Consider the following 24438-nt stretch of genomic DNA (forward strand, 5'->3'; position numbering starts at 1 on the left):
GTATCATGAGACATAAACAAGGAAACGGCATAAAGATTACAGATCACAGAAACTTCAGTTAGCAGAGATTTGAAGGCTGTTTTGGTTTTCAGTTCTGTTCCTGGATAGGTATCAACTACCAGATTGCGTAGAGGCTCAGCACAGCTATTGTTCGCAAATATCATAGGCTTAAAAACTAATAACTCATTGTCATTCATGCTTGCTTTCTTGTTCCGTGTCTGGGTTTTCATTGTTGAAGCAGGGGATAGGCCAACAAGTACTTGCAGCCTGGCATTCAGGAGGTAGACTTTGGCAGCTGAGCTGGACTTCCCAGCTCTTCAGAGGCTGCAACCTGAGTATTTACAACAAACTCTTCTCGCAAAGTGGTTTACATCGTGCAGGGTGTTTTTCAGTCGGATGATATCGCCAGGGAGCAAAGAAACCGCCAGGGGTTGTTTTCGTTTCACACCCAGGATCTCATCGGAGGCAACCTCGCCGCAGATTTGCTTCCCCTTTTGGGAACGTTACCTCGAAGATCGTGCTGGGATAACTCCAGCTTCCTCGTCTACGGCGGGGTGACCCAGATCTCTGCTGGCGCCGAGATCGCATCTCCTTTGGGTACGGAGTGAGAACAGCGGCAGCCCCGATGGCTGCTCTGCGGGCAGGTTGCCCTGCCGCGCTCCTGTCTTGGCAGCGAGGTGGCCCGCAGGGGTCTTGCTCCATGTTTTGTTTCGTGCCTTTCTCATCAGAGGGTGCGAGGGAACTGTAGGGTCTTATTTACGTTCTGTTTGCTGCACATGTGAAAAAAAAAATCCCTAAAAGTTGCTGTAGCAACAACAGTTACTGCCCCATTTTAATAGGGTTTCACTCAGGAATAGTTGCTGTTGGTGAATGAGTCCTTGGTAGTAGTGGATGAAGGCTGGGACTTGCTCGTGATTTAAGAGTTGGTGAGGACTGGTCCCATAGATTGTTGATGGAGTTTGCCCACCTGAAATGCTTTTTGGTGTATGAATGCACAGAAATTCCCAGGTGTTGACAAAAGCAGTTGACGATGGCCAATTTTGTATGAGGACGGGGAGGAGAGGCTGTGGAGTGAGGAGGAGTTGGGGGTTTGTCTGGTATCTTTAACCTAATTAATACCAAATTTAGCAAAGAGCTTACAGCCTCACCCTTAGTCACCTGTGTTTTTAGCACCTCTAGACCAAACTGCTATGTTGGCTATCCTTGCAGGGCTTTTTTGGTGCTTCAGTGGGATAGTAGCACGGGTCAACTACGTGGCTTCGCAGGCCACCTCACTGCTTGCCCGAGCGATGGTTCTTAACTCGCACCTCCTTTTCTCCAGTTCTCGGACACACTACAGAGCACGGAAACCGATCTGCGTAGCCGCCTTTTCCCAGCCGAGATTCCTTTTGTTTGAGAGCGAGCGAGCCCTTGTTGCTACAGCCAGGAATATTTGAGGCATGTGTTTGCTGACGGTGTCTGCTCTGCACTCCCGAGGATTGCATGTAGGGCAGTTCGGAGGGCTCCGAGCAGTGCAGCTCCCTGTTTGCAGTCGGCAAGTTCATTAGAGCCCTAAATTATTTACCTTAAAGAATTCAAGCCCTGAATTATTTACCTTTAAGAACTGTCCTCCTGCATTGTGCATTGGGTTGACTGTAGAGCTACAGGCTGTGAATGCCTAACCCAGCATAATATCTAGGGCCACTTCGGCTATCTGCTGTGCATTTTATTTTCATACACAAACACATGGAAATATTACAAGTAAGGTCACGGTGTGAATCACCCAGATATAAAAATGATTTGCGCGGCCCTGGTGCATGCCTCGGGAACGCACGGTCAGCCTGTGACTTTGTGATCACGTCCCTCTCTCCTTGCTGAACGCGGAGCTCTCGGCACGCAGCGAGCGAGCTCTTCAGCGTCGTGGCTTCTTCCTGCTGTTCCGCCTTTGGCCCCTGGCTTTATTTATTGCACACCACTCCAATCCTACTGAAGGAGTTAGTAATTTCCTCACCAACTTTCCCGTTTATCGCTGTCACGCTCGAGGGTTTGACAAATGGCTTGGGAAGCGTTGCTGCTATTTTTTTTTTTACGGGAAGAGCTAAAATAGAGGACAAAGGATCTTGAGGATCTCACAGCCTGGCCACGGAGACGTCTGAGTGCCACATAATATTTCACATACTGGAAATACACTTCACTTTTGCTTTTGCTGTGAGAGTTCATTAGTTTTACTTGAGAGAAGCCAGGGTTTCAGGTTGGTTAGGAGCTCGCCATTAGCGGCCACTTGGGAGATGCTGGGTTGAGATGACTCGAGTGCCCTGCACTGCGGCCACGTGGCAGCTCTCTGGGGCTCAGCTCATCTGCCCAAGCAGGCAGAGGGACAGCAGGGAGCTGAGGGGTGGCTGCCACATTCAGTCCCAGCAAATGCCAGCATTTTCCTGTGCTTTTATACCACGGCACTGATGCACGGCTCAGGTACATCCAGTGCACCGAGCACGGCAGGGGATGCACGAAGGGAGATGCTGCAAGCAGCAGCAACCCATAACACTTCTTTTCAGTGCTTCCACCCATCAGTGTTTCTTCTCACAACCTACCTTTGCTACACCAAAGAAAAACCACAAGAAGCAAACACGAGTGGCAAATGGCATCAGTTGGCATTGTATCGACGCAAACAGGATTCATAGCCACCGCATGACATCCTGCAGCCCTCTGCACCTAACCAGCTTGTCGCTCTCTCCCCATCCAACCTCCAATTTCCCATCCCTGTCCAGTGAAGTTTCTTGCTCTGGTGTATTTTTCTCCTCCTTCCCCTGGCCCAGCTTTTGGCTGCTCTGCCTTTAGCTTCAGTGGCTCCAGGCTGCCGGGGCCGTGGCAGGGAGGTCGCCTGGAGCGAGCACAGGGGTCAGCCCTGACCTCGCTCGGGAAGTTGCAAATCTTTTCACACTTACGGTTGTTCCTTTTTTTGTTTGTTTGCTTTGTTTTTTGCTTTCTTTTGTTTTTTGGAAAGCTTGCAAATTGGCCAGATTCAGGCAGATTTTTGTCGTGGACACTAAAGTTCACTTTCCATGGAAAAGCCCAGTTCCTCTCAGTGCTAGTCCCAGGGTTAAAATCTCTGTTGCAGCGGTTGCCAGAACGTGTTGAGTTTTTCCAGACACTGTGCTTTGTTTTTTTTTTGAAATGGCTCAATCGGACCGCTGTGACCAAAACCTTGCAACAAAGCTCTCTCTGGCAGACATCCATGTCGCCCATGGACAGAATATGCCAAACACTCGAGCCCCCCGATATGGCAGGAGGGGTATCACAACTGTATCCTGCCTGTGCTGTGTGGCTGTGTCTACTTCATTTGTCCTTGTGGAGGTAGGCAAGGGATCAAGTGCAGATGGTTGAGTTGCATTTCCTGAAGTGAAGGCATTTGTTTTGTTTGCTTTCAGAGAAAGCAATGAAATATTGACGTTAATGGCATTTCCAGCACCGAAAATCCAGTCGCATTTTTTCTTCACGTATGATGTGTCTTCAGGCGACTCAGAGAGGCCGGTAGTTTTTTTATGAGGCTGTATCTTGCTTTGGGTTTCTACCATATGGCCTTTTTTCTCCCTTGTTTAAGCATGGAAATTTCTTAAGTGTCCATTACGGTTCATCGGTGTATTGGTGGGAGGGTTTGACGCTGAAACACAAAGCTAGTAATCTGTGAAGCAGGGAGCAAGCACAGGCACAAAAAGACCCTTTTGAGAATTTTAAGCCAAGTCACTACCTAGATAATGTTGTAGGTGCACAGTTCAGGGAAACCGTACAGTTAAGTAATTTACTGTTGATGTAATTTTGCAAGTAGTATTTTTACTTTGCTGCTGTGGTTATTAGTGGCATGTATTTACTGCTGAAACTGAAAGAAATGTAGAAGCAGCTCCCTCTTCCCCCATATGTCTGCTTTTGGTGGTACCGAGTGTCTGCTGGGCTTTCATCCTGGGGTGCAGGATTCAGGCTCAGGGAGCTGAGTTCCCTTGCACAGCTCTGCAAGCAATCTGCTGGCCTTTCTAGGCTGCCCCCTCCAAGCTGCTCTCTGCTGCTGGTCGGTCAATGAGGAATTTTGGAGAAAGGACTTTTTCTTGTTTAATGTCTTCATGACACTCAGCAGGAAAAAAAAAAAAAAAAAAAAAGAGAGAGACCTAAATGTCTGCTGGGAAGTCTAACTGCTTTAATACAAATAATAGATGATCTTCTGCAGTTAATCAATTTTCTCTTTTGTGTTGGTTTTCACACAGAGCGATGAGGCAAGAGAGAAGTTTTTAAAAACAGGAAAATGTGATTGCAGAAACATCATTGTTGGCTGGAGGACTCGGTGGATTCAGGTAATAACATGACACCGCTTTTTATTATGCTTTAAAAACTGGCTAGATTTCAGGTTGACAGTGGCCCTTTGTCAGAGACTGAACGGTACAGGAAGGTGACGAGGTATAGCGAGACCCGGTGGCCCGCTCCTAAATTAATTCCGACCACGCAAGCGCGTACGAGTGTTCTGGCAGCAAGGGTGATTGGTGAATAGGACGGTGTTGCTGGGGCATCTTCCTTCGTTATGTCAGGCTGTTAAAACTGAGCTTGTTCTTTTTATTTTTCTGTGTTAGTATTTTGCTTTGTTTTGGTTTGTTTTTTTTTTTTTTTTTTACCCTGAGAGAGAGGCTCTTATTCAGCCACTTACAACTGCGTGGAAGTAGAAGGGAAGCTCCAGGCCTGTATTTATGGAAGAAGGTCAAATGATTATCTGTCCCTTCAGACTGTAAAATGTTGAATCTATGACTGTCCCCTTTGAATTCCCCATTTTAAAAGGTTTCGGGATCAGAGCAGATCGTTACCTGCTGAAGTACCCATACCTAGATCATTGCTATAGAGGACTACCACTATTTATTTTGTGTGAATGGAGACAATTTCTTGTTGAAGAATTGTAGGAATCCCAATGTGTGATGTTTAAATAACGCTACTGATACATTCAGACCTGGTTTTATCAAAAATGTAAGTTGCTGGCTAAAATGCATCTTATGTTTTTAATCACGTAATTATTTTCCTAAGGGACAGGGGAAGCTGGAGAGGGGGGCATTTACAGTGCTGATTGCGATGGAGTTGATGACTGGGGCCAGATCAGAAAATCACAGAAATCATAGGGGTTGGAAGGGACCTCTGGAGATCGAGTCCAAACCCCTGCTAAAAGCAGGTTCCCTACAGTAGGCTGAGCAGGAAAGCATCCAGGCGGATCCTACTCTCACACTTCTTAGGCAGTCCTGGTGAAGTCATCAGCCTTTTCACAAGCAGAAGGGTTTTCCCCATGTGTATTTGATTCCAGGATAAGGGTTTACAGTGGCTCTTTCATGCACTGATTTCTCACAGGTATGAGGAGATGGAAAACCATGCATCTGTGTTGATGTAGGCTTTTAGTTTTCAGCACAAACTGAAGAAGTGCTGCACTATTTTATCAAGGAGCAGGTCAGCAGAGGTGGTTGCCTTATACTGAACTATTTTTAACTGATGATTCCTTTTTCTTCGTTAGGTGCTAGGTGGGAAAGAAATGCAATTGCGGCTTTGCGTTGCCGTATTTGTGACCAAGACATTTAAATAGTGTGTGAATGGGTGTGGATTTGATATTTCCTCGAGCCAGCTTCTTTTTAATATTAAATTGCATACTCCAGGAAGATAGTTGCTGTATCAACATCAGTATAATGACACATTATTGAAAAATCAATATCCAGTCATAGAAATGAGTCCTGGCGTAAGCAGTTGTGTGCTTACAGCTGCGATGTGTATGTGTTCGCAAATGTAATGGACTTTTTTTCTCCTGTAGCACTGGTTACTTGGATAAACACTGTATGTGTGACTCATTGCAGAGTATAAACTTATTTTAAAGGAGCAAGTGTGGGATTTGCTGAATATCCTATTGCTTGCATCCCTGAATGCTTGCATTAGGTCATGATTAATCTTAAATTGGCCAACCTGGGAGGAAAATTACTGCTGATCTCCCATAGGTGACTTCAGAAATAAACAGAAGGATGGAAGTGCTTTAAAAACATAAATAGTAGTTAGAATTCATAGAATCATAAAGCAAACATATGGTACAAGGTCCTCTAAAACACAACACTTGAAAGCTTTTTTATAGTTAGAGAAAAAGCTTGTTTAGTTACCAGAGGGAAAGTAAATATTTTCATTCCTTTTTCTTCAGTTCTTTCTCATTCCATTCCTTTCTTTTTTTTTTCATTTTTTCTTTTTTTTTCTGGATTTGGTGGGCTGGGGGACCGAAACCAGATGGGCCTAGAAAGCCGTATTTCGGGGCAAGAGACAGGTTGCTAATGTCCTCTACTCTATGGGCTCACTCTTGATGTCCACCTGCAGTGTTGGGTTAAGGTCGATGTCGCCCAAACTGAGCGGTGTGTGCATGCGAGATGCGATGAGCGCCATGCTCCAGGGTGTGCCATTTTGTAACATGGCACATCAGGCGTCAACGCTGGGCGATGCCATCCCAGTGTGTGTGCTTGGGGCACACGTAGGGCCGTACGCTGTGGTGTTCCCACTCTTCGGATGCATTTTTGATGGGGCCATGTGTGGTTTAGAGCGCCCGGGCCAGGGTGGCATGGCGGGAGGCGAGGCTGACGCTGAGATGGGCAAAGGAGGAAGATGGGGAGCGGGGGGCCTGGTGGAGAGGGAGGAGGGAGAGGGGCAGCCGGGAGGAACATGCGGCTCCGGGGGGAAATGCTGTGTGCTTTGCAGTTGCCTGTGTGGATAGAAACCAGATGGTGCGCTGGAACACCCGCTCGCTCGGGTGGCGGCGGAGCCAAACATATGGTTAATGGTTAGGAGGAATAGCTCGCAGAGCCAGGGCTTTGCTGACTGCCTCGCATTACAGATTGTTACAGTGTGTCATTACATTGCCAAACTAAGTGCTTAATACCCACTGCGGGCGCTGGGCACGCATCCGCGCAGATGACTTTCCGCGCGGCGCTGGCGCGGCCGGCAGGCTGACATCATACGTGGCTCCGCCGCGTCCCCCCACCACAGCCCCCAGACCCCGCTCGCCGTGGAAACGCCGTAAATCTGGCATTTTACAAGCCTAAAACCTACAGCAGGCAGCTTTCCTGTTCTGCGTGCGTGCCTTTAATCCAGTTATTTCCAGCGGCGTACGGTTGGGTTTTGCTTTTCTCCCCGCAGCGGCCAAGTTCACCTCAGCTGCGGCCCTGCGCTTACATGCCCGGCATTTGAAGTTCCTGCGCCGGGAGCTTTGGGCAACACCGGGCCCATGTTATCTAAGGAACTGCTGAGCTCATTCATCTCCTTTTCACGGCCCGCTTCCTTTTATTTTTAGCCAAATCCGTCAGGCCTGACAGGCGGGTAATTTGAGCCAGAGAAAGGGCAAAGCTCCAGGTCCTTTCCACAAAGCAATTCTTCTCCTCCCTCCTGGGAAGGCTCCAAACTCGGCCTGCTCCAGGCAGATGGATTTGTTGAGTCATGTGAGATCATTTACACAAAAACACAGTGAGGCGGTGAAGAAAAAAAAAAAAAAAAAAAAGGGAAAGAAAAAGAAAACGACAGAGGGGGAAGGGGTGGGGGAGCGTGTGCTGCTGTTGGTTGGGCTGCGAGGGTAGGAAATGTGCTGCACGGCAGCGAGACGGAGGAATGCAGCGGATTCATTCTTGTATAAGGTAATGTCTAGTTTACAGTGCAGGGTGGAGCCAGCGTGGAGAAATCACTCGAAAACAGATTACTCATTTAAAACTCGAATTCTCCTTGAAATAAAACAACCAAGACCCAAAACAACCAGCAAGCCGTGCGCGCACACAACAAAGGGCACGCTGTTGACAGCGCTGGGCTGCAGGATCGGGGGGCTCCCAGCGGGGGGGTTGCTGGAAAAACAGTTTGCCCCCCGCTACCACAGGCGCTGGCCCTGCCAGGGGACCCGGTGACAGCACCAGTGCGTGTCCCCTGGCCTGCCCAGGGACATTTTGTGGTGCTGGGGGGGGGACACAGCGGGCAGGCTGCCTCCTGGCATGGTGCATGGCCGCAGCAGGGGGCTGTGGCATGATCTGCGCTGCACTGGGGAGTAAACTGCTTGTAGGCCCAGGGACTGAATGCCGATCTTGTTGCCGTTTGCAACCTAAACTAACCCCAGCGTGTTTTGGTTTGTTTTGTTTATTCAAGTGGGTGGTAAGAGAGAACATCAGGCTTAGGGTTGTTTAGATCTTCTTGCATCCCAGGGAATTAGGTTGGGTTAATTTATGCCGTTTTCTAATGATATGTATTCAAACTTTAAATAGGCATGTACTGCATTTAAATATTATTAATATGACTTCCAGTTACTCTAGATTTCTTAACAAGGCAATATCTAAGTGCCAGTGTATTGTTCTGGTGATGACTTCTACCGGGAGCAGAAACTGCAATGGGAAATGGGTAGAGCAAATATGCAATAGTATGCAATAACTTGCAAAAAGCAACTTTAACACAAAGCTTCTTCTTAAATTCTTAGCTGCAGTGAAGAAATTCGTAGGACTGTGCAAGTGCGTGGTTTTGTATTTTAACTTGACCCTCTCTCCCACAGAGCAGCATCTTCTGCAGGCTGCACAGTGGCGTCCGTCAAGGTGCTTTCCTTTTGGGAGGGGATTGTTTGCTTGCAGCCTGCCCTGGTCTGCTTGACCTTTTCTTCCCTTTTTCTCCTCCCACTTCTTTTTTTCTTCTTTTTTTTTTCCCACTTTTGTCTGAAAGAACACTGGATCTGACAGTCTGCTCCCTGTGCCGCGATGTGCCATTGAGCACGTTTGGCGTGGGGAGAGCCTTCTCGGCTAGACTGGCTTTCTGCTTAAGAGTTTTCTCGCTTGGAGGAAACCCTTTGTCTTCTGTCTCTTTATCGGCCTCCCTCGTTAATTATGGAGAAGGAGCACTTGGCAGCACCCTGAGTCCCGTCTGGGTCCCACACTGGCTGCTGCACAAACCCACAACAGGGTCCTTGCCCCTCAGCTGAGGTCTGGGATGAAAAGCAGCAAGGGGATAAGACTGTAAGGCATAGATGTGCGGTCAGATTGCAGACCCGGGCTGTGTGATAAGCCATGGCCACATAATGAGGAATGGCTGTATACTGAGCTGAGATCCTCCAGAAGGTCCCAGAGAAGGACAGCATTGTTAGTTATTCTGTTTACATAGTTTCTGTAATGTTCTTTTACCCCCTTCCCAAAATACTTCATTATCCTACATCTTCTCTTGCTGTGAGCAACATTTCCCATAGCTTACACAGAGCTGCAATTCCCGTTAAATTCCCACTTTATAAAGTCAAACTTGTACCAGTGACAGTAAGACATCCAACACAAACGAAGGTTGCGAAAAAACAAGGTTTTTTTGTTTTGTTTTTAAGATTTTGTCTGAGTTAACAGACAAAATTATGGAGAGATTGTTGCCTTTTCAAATTCATTGTTCGTTGAAAGGTCTATAACTTCATCTCTATTTATTGCACTTAGAAGACTTGTAGGTTGTTTTTTTAGTACCCTGTTCCTCAATATCTTCTCTTGTCAATGCTCTGAGGTTGCCACATGTTTTTTTGCTTCTGATATCGGACATCCAGCCAGACTAGACAGGTTCTGGGAACTGTTCATGACCTGACTATCAGGAAAATCAGCCTTACTCTTCCTTCCCTCTCTTTCACAGCTGTTCAACTTCCCCTCTTTCTTCTAAAAATTGTGTTGTCTGTAAGATGCTATCAGCTCCATGATTCTTTTATCTCGCTTCTCATATCACTTCCATTCTTCTGGTCATACTGTTGCTTCCTCTATCTCACGATTAGACCAGGAATTTCTCTGCTGCTGGCATCTTCCCTTGTTGCACGTACCGTGGCGCTGCCTCCTTTGGGATCCAAGGAAGGATTCATTTGGAGTGCTTACGTGTTATGTCATGTCCCGCACTTGGCCTCAGTTTGCGCAGTGTGCATCAGGTAGAGGGCATCTCAAGTAATTTTTCTTTCATTGCAACCAGCTCTCTTCTCAGAGTTGAGCTGCCAGTGCTAGCACTTCAGAAGGTAAATTCCTTGGCAGGTGTGTGTTGGGTCTTAAAGAATCGGCTGTTGCGGCAGCCTCTCTCTAAGTTATTTTCTGCCCGCACTGTTCGCCTCCCACCTACAGCCACTTGCGTTAGATTGTCTCTTCTGTTTCTCAAGTTATTTCCACCCAGGGATTCTATGTTATTTTCTTTATTGCTGTCTTTTCCGACAGCAGCTGAATACAGAAAGCCTCCAAAGCTGAGAGCTGCAACTGCTCTCATACCTGTAAGAGACAGACTCGTTTCCCAGCTCCAAAGCTAGGTCCTAACTGGGATTAGGAAGGGCTGCCACCGCACCTATCCAGGTCAGAGGATGAGCAGGATCCTTGGTGCCTCACTACCCAGAGCAGCAAGGTATGTGGGTCTTGCTCTGAGGTTTGACCTAGTTGCTCTTTGCAAAGTGGCACAACTCGTAGCTGGTTCCTGGAATTCACCCTGCCAAGGCACACCAAAGCACTTGTTATTTCAGAAGAGAGGCAGTTTTTCTTTCTTTTCTTCAGGCTTGAGAGAACTTCATTTCCTTCCAAAGACCTTATTCTGTGCCGTAATTGTATAACCTTCCTCAATCTGAAGTTGTGCCAAGGAGAGCTGCTCTCCCTGTGAGCAAGGTAACCCTGTACTTTGAGCTCCAATTATACCCCTAGAAAGGATCAAATAGCAATTCCCTCCCACAGAAAACTTGAGCAAACTTTATAATCCTCTGTGGAGGGATCAGCGGGCTGATGAGAGGTGATTTCTAAGATGAGTGGGGCAGTGACCTCCTCATATCTCAGTGTTCATTTACGGCGTTTACAAGCATGCATCTACCTTAAATAAATCTCTGGACTGACAGGTTCTCCCTACAGAAAATCACGGAAACTATGGTGTAGTGCTGGCAAATTCACCTTGGCAATGAGGAGACATTTCTTCTCAGAAAGAGCAGTCAGGCATTGAAACAGGTTGCCCAGGATGGTGGTGGTGTCACCGTCCCTGGGGGTGTTTAAGGAAAGGTTGGACGTGGTGCTTAGGGACATGGTCAGTGGGTGACATTGGTGGTAGGGGGATGGTTGGACCAGATAGTTTTGGAGGTCTCTTCCAGCCTTAATGATTCTATGATGTTCCTCTATTTAATGTGTGCATCTACAGGGCAAACCAGAGATGAGGCAAGATTTTTCTAATCATGCATTAATCTAAATTTCCATGGAGCTTTTTAAGACATTAAATATACACAGATTTTTCTCATCCAGCAATGAACTGGTGCAATGGGGAAGTGCAAGAGTGTTCATAATGTATTCTGAAACGTAGCTGTTTCTGGTTGTGGCCAAATCCCATTAACTGTGATTTCCCTGCTTCCTCTTCCTCCTGTTGAGCCTTCTGGATACTGGCTTTTCTGAACAGCTTGCATGGAGAATCTGCTCTGAAAATCTCCCAACCACTTCATTCCTCTCAGAGCAAGCAAAACTCTGGGAGCAGCTTATCACCCACTCATCAGCAAACTTCAACCAACTCCTGCTAGAAAGCCTCCGTCCGCTGTAGACCAAACAAGCTTATATTTCTTTCCCTTCCATTTGGTTGAGCACAGCAGAGGTAGAAGTCCTTCCAGAGATTTAACATTGCCTGTTGGCTTAGTGAGATATCAGTCCCAACAGGCAGCACAGGATGTATAAAATTGGCTTACTTATTCCCTTGTAGCATCCTTGGAGATATTTTAGAATTTATTAGGAGTTTCTAGTGAGGGTAGAATCACCCCCTGATACTGCCACTGTAGCGATGAGCTTTTATTTTTATTTTTTTGCCTTAATCCCATTATAAATTAAATTGGTGTCAGCAAATGCTGTTTCTGATCATGCACTGTAAAGAGATCCCTTTTTACCTACGTTGCAGGCCTCTCACTTGTTTGCAGCCATTGTGTAATTAACGGGAACGTGCTATTACTCCCTGATACATTTATTCATGTATAATAGATATTTGTGGGCCATATTTGGCATTAAGTGGATGTATCACTGCTCTTGAGGCATTTGGGTGGCTAAATAGCTGGTATTATACCCTCTGGTTACTCATTTTGATAGTTTCCCTGTGTCCATACAAAAGTGTGTGTGCTACACAAATACTTTTAGTTGTAGCCTTGTCAGATTTGTTTTAGGAACCGAAATGGCCTCATTTTTCAAAGATGCTTATCTGTGAGTGAGTGGAATTATATTAATTTTTTTTTTCTCAGTTGATCAAATTCTAAGTGCTGAGATGAAAGGCCCACTATTACGTTAGTACTCCTCTTGCAAAAGCAAGACTGTTTGCAGGAGCAGACCAATTTATCTTCTGTATCCGCTTCTCTCGTTGCAGCCTGAAAAGACCCTAAAGCATCCTGCTAGTAAAAGATCTCTTTTTGCAGACCAGTGTAAAATCAGGTTTAAAATGCATTTTAACTGGTGCTCAGTTCCACATTAACTACTTCTTGATTACTGTGGTCACAGCATAAATAAATGAATTTGATAGCTTGCTTGATCATGCTAATGTTGAATGTCTTTCTCCTTCATCAAAATATTCCTTTCATCAAAGATAGCTGCTGTCACATAGCTCCAAAGACGTTGCTTGTTGATTAACTAAAAGGGAGCATCATATATGGAAAATAAACCAGCACTTGCAAGTTTTCTTCTTACTCAAAAATAATGAGAATATTTTATGAATTGCAACTTGTTATTTTCTTTTTGAATACTTCCCCGAAATAAATAATGAAGTGCTAGAAAGTGAAATTGTCATGCCATCGCCTTCTGGGAGGATGGCATAAATAATTAACAAGGGCTATCTGTTTAGTCATTTTGGGGTTGATTACTTATTGGTTTCCACATCATACTGTGGATGGGTTTGAAGCTCCTGCAGAGTGCTTGGACTGTGCTGGACCAGCTCAAACTTGTTGCTGCCCTTCTCTATGTTGCCTACTTTGATTACTTGCTTCAAAGTTTGGATTGATGTCAGAACCCAGATGGTAATGATCAAGTAGCCTTTTTTCCCTTGGATGTACCACTTGGGTGCAAGCAGCGGTGTGATTTTGAAGCCCCTTCTGTAGTCCATGGAATCAGAGCCAGAGGGACCGTGTAGAGGCCATCTCACACGGGTCGCATGGTGCTGCAGTAGGCTGGCAAGGCACAGCCGAGCTTGCTCAGATGAGCATTTAGAAAGAGAAAAGGTAAAAGGCCAGCATAAACCATGGACTGAAGCAGACTCTTGCACCTGATGGTTCTGTTCATGGGTGACACTGATTTGGTTCTGCAGCTCAAGTGCGTAACCATGAGTTTCAACCCTAACCACGGGCTACCAGTCACACACCCAATGGGAAGTTGTTTTTCTGCTGGGTTTTGCACCTTGTGAGTGTTGTCATTGGAAATAACTGCAAGTAAAGGGCCAGAGGTTTACGGGGTATTGTTCGATGTCACTATTTAAAATAAATCTGTGATTAATACTTTGTGGGTTAAAGAGGAAAATAGTTCATAACCTAAACTGTGGTGAAATTGTAGTTACTAACAGTAATTTTAACCATGAAGCATCAATGAGTTAGGTATCATTCAAAACACTTCACTTGGCCTTCATCAAGAAGTACTGACAGCATTACTGCAGCCGCTGCTTCAGCAGGGGCTTCCCACATGCAAACAGTGGTACTTCTAGAAGAACTAAGGTTGGTATTTCCAAACAGAAGTGGAGACACAACGCGAGTTGGTGACACATATTTTGATTTTCAGTACAGTAGGTGGCAGGAGAGACAAAGTGACAGCTCGGCTGAGGTAGCCATAATGAATGCCGCAATAATTAGCGAAGGCCGCACCATGTCTATACCCAGTACGCTGAAAATAAAGAGTGAAGTTGCATGGCCAGGTGATGTCTGTCACCTGGTGTGATAGACACAGAGACATAAGATGGGAACAGTAGGGACGTGTATTGCGATGCCCATGTTAAATACAGCGCTGCACACAGTATCTTGTATTTCTGTAATGTCTTCTGGTAGGCATCAGGGACTAAAGGGCAGCCTAAGGCGGTCCCAGGTACAGCTGCGGCCACTTGTCCTCTTTGTCTCTCCACTGTGTCCTTTGCCCAGACTTCCTCCCCTCCTTGCACGAGCATTGACTCTTACGAGGCCATGCCATGAACTGCCCCATGGGATGAATCCAGCCAACAGGTGACTGAACTAAGGACGTGGATGGTTTTGGGGCAGCTCAGTAGGGCCATCTTGTGAAACTAGTTTTGAGGCAAAGGAGCAAGAGATAAGAGCAAGACCTTGGTGGCTTCAGGTTGTAGAAGAACTGACCCCTTGGCTTACCACCTCGTCAAACAGGATAGAAGAGGAACTTCTCTAATGGATAGTAAAATGGGTGCTGGATACTCTTCTATTCCAACATCTGATATGCTTGGACTTTTGATCTGCACTGGGATAAAATAACCTTTAAAGCCTGAAAAACATGTCCTTTCTATAAGCATACAGGAGTCTTTCCTAACATAGAGACAACCTGAAGAAGTGAAATTAATAGTGTTCTTCCTTTTATCTCCTTTTTAAAGGTGAAAGGGTTGCTCTTCCTCTCATTTCACTTAGGGTGAACAGATTGTTTCCTTTCTTGTTTATGGGAGATTTGGCCTCATTGCAAACAAGGACAAAATGTGGTGCATGTGTAACTCTAGAAAAGTCAGTGAGGTTGTTTCATTTGTAAAACAGCAAAGGTAATTTGGCCCAGGCTTTGTAACTGGAGAAAGGAAACACTTTTGTCCATCAATTTATAAGGAATTAGCATGTGGCTAAAATAGGTCCACCTGTTTGCTCTGTTTGTTTTTTTTTTCCAAGGTTTGTTCTCTGGAGGACTTTTGCTTGTGATGGAAGCTGTTTTATTGTCTAGGCCTGCCGGAGGGCACTGAATTTACCTTAGAGCCAAAAAATGGGCTGTATTTGTTTCATACTTGTCAGAGGATCTCATACTGTGTGAACTGGCTAACAGTGATGATGTTTGTCCTCCATTTATCCGTATTTGCACATAAACTTTGGATTCTGGCAAAGCAAAACAAGTCAGTCATACGATGGCCTAAATTCTACATATTCATTTGATGAGTAGTGCTGTTGAGCAACGCCTCTTTATTACTTATTTTCTGTTTTTGAGCCCATTGGTTTCATAAAATTGTCTGCATTTTTCAGATATATTAGTGTTGTTTTTGCAGTTGAAGTTAACTGAGAATTGAATTGGTGTTGGAGTTATAAAACTGTCGGTATGATGTAGTGGCAAGGACAAGACATCTGTTTAGGTGCTTGCTCAGTTGTCTTTGCTGAAGAGCCTGACTGCCCCATAGATAGAGCCTGAGCGCTTCTGGGCATTTAAAAGAGGATGAAATATCACCCTCATACTGGTGAGAAATGGAGGCAGGGACGTGGTGATTTATTGAAGGTCACGGAGGAAATCTGAAAGGTTGGGATCGAGGTCTCCACCATCCCTCCCCAGGAACTTAATCCTGTAACTTCTAGTACGATGAAGTTTGCTTCCTCTGCCCTGAGAAACACGAGACTCTTCCAATTGGAACAATGTCTGTGCCCATCACAGGAGAAGCAGGAACAGTTCTAAAATTTTGGAATCAAGTTTAAGGCTCCTTGCCGTGAAAACTGGCACATTTAGAGAGTAGCTGTAGCTTGTGGTATTTCAAGGGGAAGTGGTCTGAGGGGCTCAAAACAAAAGTTAGTAGCTGTTCTGTTGTTGCTTTACCTACAATTCAGACTCTGGTAGCTGGAACAGAGTAGAGACCCAGGTGTATGTTGAGTTGGAGCAGCTTTGAGGTCACTCCATCCATGAAGCCTTATTGTCTCACCCAATGACAGGTGTTTCCTCATAGGAAAGCCATTTATAAAGAATGGGACCTAATCTGCCTTAAAAAGCCTGTTATCTTTCAGGTGTTAACACAGTGAAATAAATTGTATGGCTGCAAATAGTTAATTGTTTTTGTAACTAGGTTTACCTGTGGAGTGCTGTGCTTGGTGAAGAAGATTGGGAAGAGCTCCCGGCATGTAAAAGCAGAACCTGTCTGATGCTAATTATGAAAAACAGGTCGAAATAGTCATTTTGTAGTGAATTTCCATAAGGAGCTTGTAGAAAGGCTTATGATGTCGGGAAGAACAGCGTCTGACTGCACTTTAAAGTAGATACCTGGTCTGGTGATTAGGAAAAGATTGTTAAACAACTGGAATTTAAATACCGGTACAGCTTCATTGTAATAATTTCCCAAAAGGCACGCTGGTAATTCTGCTAAATAGAGAGTTTAATAGACTTTAGTACTGTGTACTTTGGAGACCCTATACACAAAGGAATTATGCATAAAACATTCATTATGGTAAACTGCTACCTTTTCCTGTAAGTAGGAATCTGTTGAAACAAAACCGGCGCGTTCTGTGAGGCAACATGTTGTTGGGTGTTAACAGAATTATCACCACCTTGCCTGTCACTTCACCCGCTTTGATTAAAGTTCAACCCTCGTTATTTTACCCAGCAATAAACGCACTTGCGGACACAGATGCCGGTTCGTTTTTGAGGAATTCTTTGTCCGCGGGAGCGTTGTTAACACGGAGCGCAGCTGTTGCTCGATCACGCTTCCCTAACTAGAACCAGCGCTTGGCTTTGTTTGCCTTTGATGTGTCCGTTCAGTGTGGTAAGAAGAAATAAATACCTGGTACGAAACAAGGAGCAACCCGGTTCTTTTTTAAAGCGATAATAAAGAAAGAAAGCAATAACAAAACAAACAAAAAAAGCAATGCTAGGAAGCCGCTCTAAGCAAATTTTGCATCGGATTTGGATTTGATTTCAATATGCTTCTGCAGAGGGCCCTGCTGGAGAACAGGCGAGAAAGAGGAAGGAGCAGATGCTTTTGGTAGAACAGTAGGGCATTTATCTCTTTTAATGAGGTAACATCATTAGTGCTGACAAAGTGCTGCAAATCAATACATGTAATGGACTGCTGCTGTCTTTCAATAGCGCGCAGATTGCTGTTACCTCTGAGCATTCGAATCTGCTGAATCACAGGTTAGGCGTTATCTCGAGTGCGATGCTTTCTTTAAAAAAAATCGTTTTTGTTTTTTTTTTCCCTTCCCTAATCTTTGCCTTTGATCTGAGAGAACTGGAGCACACCACAAGGATATGTGTCAGGGCAGGAGAGGTGCCCTGATTTTACGAGCAGGGCAGCGCATCTAAACACCGCGTACGCCTGTTGTGGAGCGAGGACCTTCTTTTTAACCGGGAAACGTGAGGTTGCAAATGTCTCTTTGAGCCCGATTCCTTCTGCCTAAAATGGCTGCAGGTTCAGTTGTTGTTGTTTTTTGTCCCCTGCCCTCTGCCTGCTTCCTTCAGAGCAGTGGTGCGATGTCGGCGGCACTAATCATGTCAGCCGCTGACACCGCTGACCCTGACGCGCAGCAACAAAGAGCTGCAGGGGAGCGGCGAGCACAGGGTGGCCAGGGCGATGGACGAGGAAGAGCAGTGGGTAGGGGGAAAGATGCGGCTCAGAGCATTCCTCCATGCAAAATCATAGGTGGAGGTGTAAAAATCATAGACACCGGTGTGTGCAAGGTGACCGAGGGAAAAAAAAAAGGAGTTGGATTTCAATGGAGATCTTCCCTTTATTCCTCACTTTTCAGATCGTAAACAGCAGCGCGTGACTGTAATAGTATCAAAATAATAATCGTAAAACACAAAATGAACCTAAATTTGAAAAACGCACAGAGATTTTAATTATATCTCTGTTAAAAATGATTTGGTTCCCCCAGAACTGCCACCAAAATCGTGTCATCCGTCACCAAAACCAGGTAATGTAACCCAAACGTGTGAGGTGCGCGGCCAGCTGATCAGAGGGCTGGCGGGTGATACCAGGGCATCAGCGCTGATTCCAGGAAAAGGGGCTGTCGGTAAGAAAGATTCATCTGAACAGATCACACATGTAAAAAAAAAAAAAAAAAAAAAGTGGTTCCTCTTTCTTTTTTTATCTGCATGCCCCTCCCAGCCTGGGCTTCCCAACACCTGCTTGTGGTGAAAGAATATAAACAGAATCACAAGATTCCTCAACGTTAACTGTTGCCTGGCAGCTCAGGCGAAGCAGTGCAAGGCCATCCAGTTTTGCTTTTTTAATTGGTCTTCCTTGCTCCCTGCCACACGTCTGGCAAGCCTGTGACCCCTCCCAAGGTGGTGCCATTGCCATCGCTGGCAGAAAATCTTGCCACGTCTTTGCCCTGCCGTGATCGGGAAGGTGGAAATGGAGCAGAGAGGTCTGGGGTTGGGATTACAGTAACCTTACGCACATCTGCCCCTCCTCTCACTGCAGGCAGTCCAGTCCAATAAATAAATACTTGGCTGAGTTTTCTTGCCCTTTACCCAGTTAACTAGAAACAAATGCCTTCTACTTTGTTAAAGACAAGTCATGCCTACTTCTGTTGCTCCAGCCAGCAACATTTCTCAACCAGCTTGGCCTCCGAGGGACCAATTCCCTTTTACTGATTCCAAAACAGTTACCAAAACTTTCTGTGATCAACCTATGAAAAAAAATAACATGGAAGTGAGCTCTAAGGGGAGGAAATAGCAGGTCATAGCCTTTCCCAAGACTAAGGCTTACCCAACTTTGCTCTCCTCCAGTAAAGCGGAGGCAAAAGTATTGTGATGGAGGGCAAAGGGACAGGGGATGAAAGGGTCTGAGAAGTGAAGAGCTGCTCATATTGCAGAATGTTCCTGTGTTAAGCTTGCCCACTTTTTTTTTTATCACGGAGGGGTTATTCACTCTATTTTAGCACCGTACCCGTGCTTGGGATCACTTTGTCGAGAAGAAAACGCGGCACTGCTCGTTCACGTTGTTTCAGAGCCCGTGCAGCCCGCTGGCAGGTTCGGAGGTGAGCCCTGGCTGCAGCCTGGGCCAGCCATAAGGTTACGTCTCATAGCAAATGTAATGTAAAGTGTTGATGGAGAAGGGCTGCTAGCAGGAGATTGCAACACTGGTGGGCCAAGGCGTGTTTGCCTTACTTTCCTGGGTGGTCGCCTGGCTTTTACGCAGCACATGGAAATAGATCTGCTGGAATGCGAAACCGTGCCTTGTACGTTTCTCCCACAAGTATTTTATAGTTTTGACTGGCATGCGCTAAGGAAATAGAGAATAATAGAAGAAAAAAAAAAAAAAAGAGTATAAACCTTCAGCTGTGCTTCCTTTCCATACCAAGGTCTTGCATTTAAAGTAAAAAGACCGATCTGTGTCACTGTGCTAGTCATTCTTTAAAGTTTAGCGATGAGGTTTTTGGCACATGAGTGAAGGAGTATTTTTTTAAACTCTTCTTCAGTTTAAGTAGTGGATTTCTTTACTCAGGGAAACAGAATTGATGTGGGTTTAGTGACTGGGTGAACTGATTCATCAAAATTCAAAAGATCTCTCAGTCCAAGATAGATTTATTTGATTCCTGGTTCTACAGAAACATCTGTTGAAGGGAGTTTGAGTGTTTGGGATTTTTGTTGTTCTTTTTAAAATGATGATGTCATAAGCCATTAAGAATTCAAGTTTTTGTAAGTCTCATATGTGAGTGCTGTATGTGAGACAGAGAGAAGAAGGTATGACCAGCATATCTTTCCTTGTTTTCTCAATGGGGGTGCCATGTACTCATTAGCTCTGCGATCGCGGTCCTTACATTTGGTGTCAGATAGAAGCAGTGCAGCTTTTCAGTCCCTTCCCAGAGAGAAAAGACCCTTCTTTGCCAGCAGAACGCCTTTCTTCTACAGGTTCAGCTGCACAGCATGGAAAAGGCAGCCCACACATGTAAGGAGTTGTCCTTCAGAGCATCTGGAGGGGACCCAGCTTTGGTCCATTTGTGAATCAGCCACTTGAGGCTCAGTATCCCTGGCACCAGCAGAAAAGCTGCCACCCCACGGCAGTAGGATCTTTGCCTGGAAGGAGAGAACTTGAAAAAAGACACATTTAGAAGGTGCATTGCAGCTATGATGGTACATGGATTTACAGCAATACAGAAGTATAGGAGAGTAGGGGGGTGATGGGCAGTTTGAATGGGTGTGTGCCAGTGAGAAAGAAAATGCGTGCTTTTCCCCCAGCTCTGTCCTTGGAGGTAGCCTCATTTCCCAGGGACATGGTCCTGGTTTTGTGAGGGATTCCTGAGTGCTCAAGTCACTTAGTTTCTGTGCTTTGCAGATTTGGAGATAATTGTTTCACTGTTTGCAGGGTGCCTAGCAGACCTCTACTGGGAACATGTAAAAAGCATCCTTGTAAAAAGTACCACTGACTTTGCAGCGGCTTTCAAACTAAATATATTTTGTTTCGTTAACACGAAGGCTCCCTAGCCTGCTTTGTCAGCAGCTTGCTGAGATGCTTCCCAGTGGTTTACAGCTCTTGGTTTCATCTGGTGAGAGCAATCTGTAATCCAGAAGTGTACAGGTAAGGGAGCTCTTCAAAGGCTTACAGAAGAGTAATGATGCATTCGTCTTGATACTTACAGAAGGTGAATATTCTGACAGTTTCCCACTGTGTCGCGCTATTCAGTTTCGAAAATTGCGGATTGCATTTATCCTTTCAGTAGCAAGAGGCACTCCTCTCAGGCTGCTGGAGGAGACCAAGAAGTGTACACTTAATTGCTTTGTGAGTGATGTGAAGTCTTGGAATGCAATCTAGCCATTGCTCATTAACTAGCTGAACCTATTAAACCTGGACAGCAAGCAGGACTGAGTCAGCCGCCCTTGATTGCAGGCAGCTAATGGAGCTCTGGGAGCAAGCTGTGACTGCAGAGTGGAATTGGCAGTAGACTCCCATCAACCTTCTCTGTTTTGAACTCACTGTACACTCCATTTAGACTTCTGGCTTGAAGACAGATGATTTCAGAGCAGCGAGAAGGGGGGAAGGCGGAGGGAAGAAAGCATTGTCTTCCCAGCTCTGTTAGCTTTGATCTGAAGTTAAAAGCAAACCAGGATTCTAATGGCACTGGTAATTTGACATTTAAACCTACAGAAGCAGAGAGATTTGTCATCTGGCTGGGGCTCGTTTTGAGTATCGATTGGGTTTTGTGCAGATGGTTCCGCTACACAGTGCTAAAACAAAAAGAAATGCCCAAATAATATGCCTTGGCATCTCCTTGGTGTTTTTTTTGTCTCTGAGGGAATCAGCTGCTCTTACAAAGCACACACATATAGGTGTTTTGCTACCAATAAAGGGTGTCCTGTCTTGCAAAAGAGCATGGAAGCACTCTCTTACGTCTTCGTGCCTCACTAGCAGCATGGATGAAAACAGAAGTCTCTAAATGCTAACTGAATTATTGAGGTTAATTTTTTTTTTTCAGTGGCTTGAGGGAAAAACAGCAGAATTGGAATTTGCCCAGGAAACTGGAAGTGTTTAACCTTTTTAATATGAGGGCCTCAACTGGAGGTAGATACAGCTCTGGCTACGTAGCATTTACCTCCGGAGTACTCTTGGCATCGTGCTGGAGCATTGTTTGAGAGCAGTGTGTGCTGCCTGCTGAATTGCCAACATCTCATCCTTCAGCGTTCTCATGCCTCCCATCCAGTTGCGCTTTGTGCCCAACCTTATTTACCTTATGGGCTTTGCCAGGATCACAGCTTGGTTGTGTGGCTTCGGGCCCAATCTGACAGTCTGTCAAGGAGAAGGGGAGAAACAGTGCTTTTGACATGCTGCCTAAAGAAGGGGATGCCCAAATATGCTTTGAAATCTTTGTTCCACTTTCTTATTCAAGAGTTTTAAGCTGCTGCACATCATTATTTTTTTTCCTGTTGTTTTGCTTTAATTTCACTATTGTGGAGAGATCGTTTCACTTCTAGTCTGGATTCCTACATTTTGTTTGTGCTGCTGGCAGATCCTATCAACACCCACTTTTCTGTGATATTTAAACTTTAAAAGATAAAATAAAAATCTTTGGTGTCACAGAACACTGACTTGCTTGTAAAATAGTTTCATATACCAGAGATGCTATTTAAAAATATTGTAGGAGTCTAGTAATACATTAGCATTTTATGCATTTCTCTCTGAGCAGTCTCAAAGTACTAAAAGTGCAGTGCATGTGTGCGGTACCACTGAGGTACAGTCCCTCGGACGGAGGCTGTAAAACCAGTGTAGCATTTACTGAGGGTGTGAGGAACGATGGATGCAAGCAGCCTGAAACAAAGAGGCCAGAGCAGATTGCCTTCTGGAGGAAAAACGCTGTGAACATCCTCAGCCTTAACGTCCGGCAGCCAGGGCTCTGCTGACATCCCATGGAAACATGGGCATCCTCAAGAAATCCGTAACAGGGCTTTCCTTTCAGCATGATGGCAAACAGTGACACATTTTGCATTACCGGGAGCTCAGGTTGGGGTTCATCTCACGATGTATTAGGAGGTGCCCACCTTGGTATCATTAAGCCATGTGTGGATGCTCATCGTGCGCCCCCAGCCTGAGCTGCCCAGGGCTTTGCTGCAGCTGGGATCCCTACGGTCCCTACCTGCACTTGTCTGTGGGGAGGTGGCCATTGAATGAGTGTCTTTGGGCTCTGTGATAGTAGCTTGTTGTCCTCAGTAGCATGCGTTAGAAGCGAGTGGCCCTGCTTTAGCTGCAGGCTAGGCTGAGCTGAGCTGGCTCGCAGTGGCTGTGCACCCAGGGCAGCGTGTTACAGGACTGCAGCGGGGCTGTGTGCTGACACATGCAAAGCGTCTGTCTCTGCATCATCCTAGGGATCCTTCAGCCCACTTTGTATTTGTGTCCCTTAAAACCAAACCCACGTAGGAGTTGCTCTCAGATCAGCCATTTCATAAGTGTCTCAGTGTGGGGGGATGCAGAGCTTTAGCACGAGGATAACAGAACTGCTTTTATTCATATTACTTCATTCTGGGAAATTCAGCATTACAGCACCTAATGTAAAACTAAAATTCAAGTTTTTATAATGTTTAGCAGAACTAATACCACAGTGTGTTTTTTCATTATCATTTCAAAACCTCGGTGACATTTTATCTGAGTGTTCCCATACAGCGTTAAAAATACAGACGCTGTTGTTGTTCATGTGTGAGAATCTCAGGAGCAGTTAGGTGGAAGAAAAACCCACCAACCTCACTGGTTATAATGGGACTTCATCTCCTAGGAATTATGTCATGGTCAGCCGCAGTGGCATAGCTCAGTGCTCAGTGAGCCGGGAGATCTCTCCTATTCCTGTTTTTCTATCCAAGCAGCATGGCGGCCTCTGCTCCTTTTTCACTCTTTTAAAGAAAATGAGGTGCTTAATTCTTTCAGTTTTAAAATATATCATGACTTCAAGAGAAGGAAATAAAAAGAGAACTATTTTATTTTCATTTGACATGACTCTGTTAGGCAGAAAGAGTCTTCCGATACATTGAGTTAGGAAGTAATTAGTGTTGGGAGTGTGAGATGGGTCATAATCTTAATGTCATTTTACCATTACTAAAATAGGCTAATTTTGTCGTTAGTTAATCCATGCAAATCCCATTGATTTAACAGTTTTATATGGATGGAAATAAGAAATGCAGCTGGCCTATATTTTGGTGTCTTCATGTCTATTGTAAAAGCTTACAGAACATGTTGTTCAGTGAAGTGGTCCTCCCTCCTGTGTGTTGGAGCACTGCTATCAAAATGCTAGCACAAGCTGGTGGATTATGTGTTGTGTGCAACTGTTGATGTTATAGAGCTAACAGGTGAAGCACAAAACCTTTCTTTTCTCTATATGCTAAGAGCAGAAAGCATTTCTAGAGGTTCTGAAATCTGCTTTAAATGAAATGCAAGGCTTTAAAAGCTTACACAGATCTTCGAAACACAAAGCACTGGCCTGAATGTTGCCCTTTCAGTCAAATTTAGAACCTTCACCTACTTAAACAGGATCACATTTAGGTCAATGCTTTGTGCTTTGCAAAATTGTCTCTCCCTAATCTCCTTCAGAGCGTTTATGACTATGATTTCAGTGAAGGGGGAGGGAGATGTTTCCAGCCTGAGACTTGTTACTAGGTTGGCATACGGAGTTAATTTGCTGAAAGACTTAAGTTTTGTACATAGATGTGCATCAGATTCTGAAACCTGCTCTTTATCGGCAAATGTACTTGCACGTAGGTGCTAACTATTTGAAAGCATTTTACCATGGTGTCCAGAAAGTTTTGGTTTTAAACCATTTCCCTAAAATGTGGAAGAAAATCATAGTTACCTGGGTTGATCTTGTTTTGCTTGTGCATTTCAGCAAGATTGAGAGGGGTTGTGTCATATAATCTTTTATATGTGCAGTTTCTCACATTCATCAAATAAGTGGAGCAGAAATAAACTTTCCTCCTTTCTCCACCCACTTTTTTATTTAATGAAATGGGAAACGCTGAAGCTACTGGAAACCTTGATGTGACATTTCTTGATGCATTGATGCTGTCTCTTAGACTAGGGTCCTGAAAGCAACTTGAAGACATC

At 45.1% G+C, this 24438-nt stretch overlaps 1 protein-coding gene across 10 annotated transcripts in view; it reads left to right on the forward strand.

The window, feature by feature from the left end:
* BACH2 (BTB domain and CNC homolog 2) overlaps positions 1-24438 on the forward strand; it is a 188417-nt gene that overhangs the window by 37312 nt on the left and 126667 nt on the right. For 7 of the 10 annotated variants that reach the window (XM_068677942.1, XM_068677940.1, XM_068677944.1 and 4 more), the window contains exon 2: positions 4236-4322. The exons of 1 other annotated variant lie outside the window; for it this stretch is intronic. The gene's annotated coding sequence lies outside the window, so the exon portion shown is untranslated. Of the gene's footprint in view, positions 1-4235; positions 4323-7627; positions 7653-24438 lie in introns of those variants that run through there. 2 more of the 10 variants (XM_068677946.1, XM_068677948.1) reach the window with 1 other exon arrangement.

The sequence above is a fragment of the Anas acuta genome, chromosome 3 (assembly GCF_963932015.1).
Source record: "Anas acuta chromosome 3, bAnaAcu1.1, whole genome shotgun sequence".
NCBI classification, from domain to species: Eukaryota; Metazoa; Chordata; class Aves; order Anseriformes; family Anatidae; genus Anas; species Anas acuta.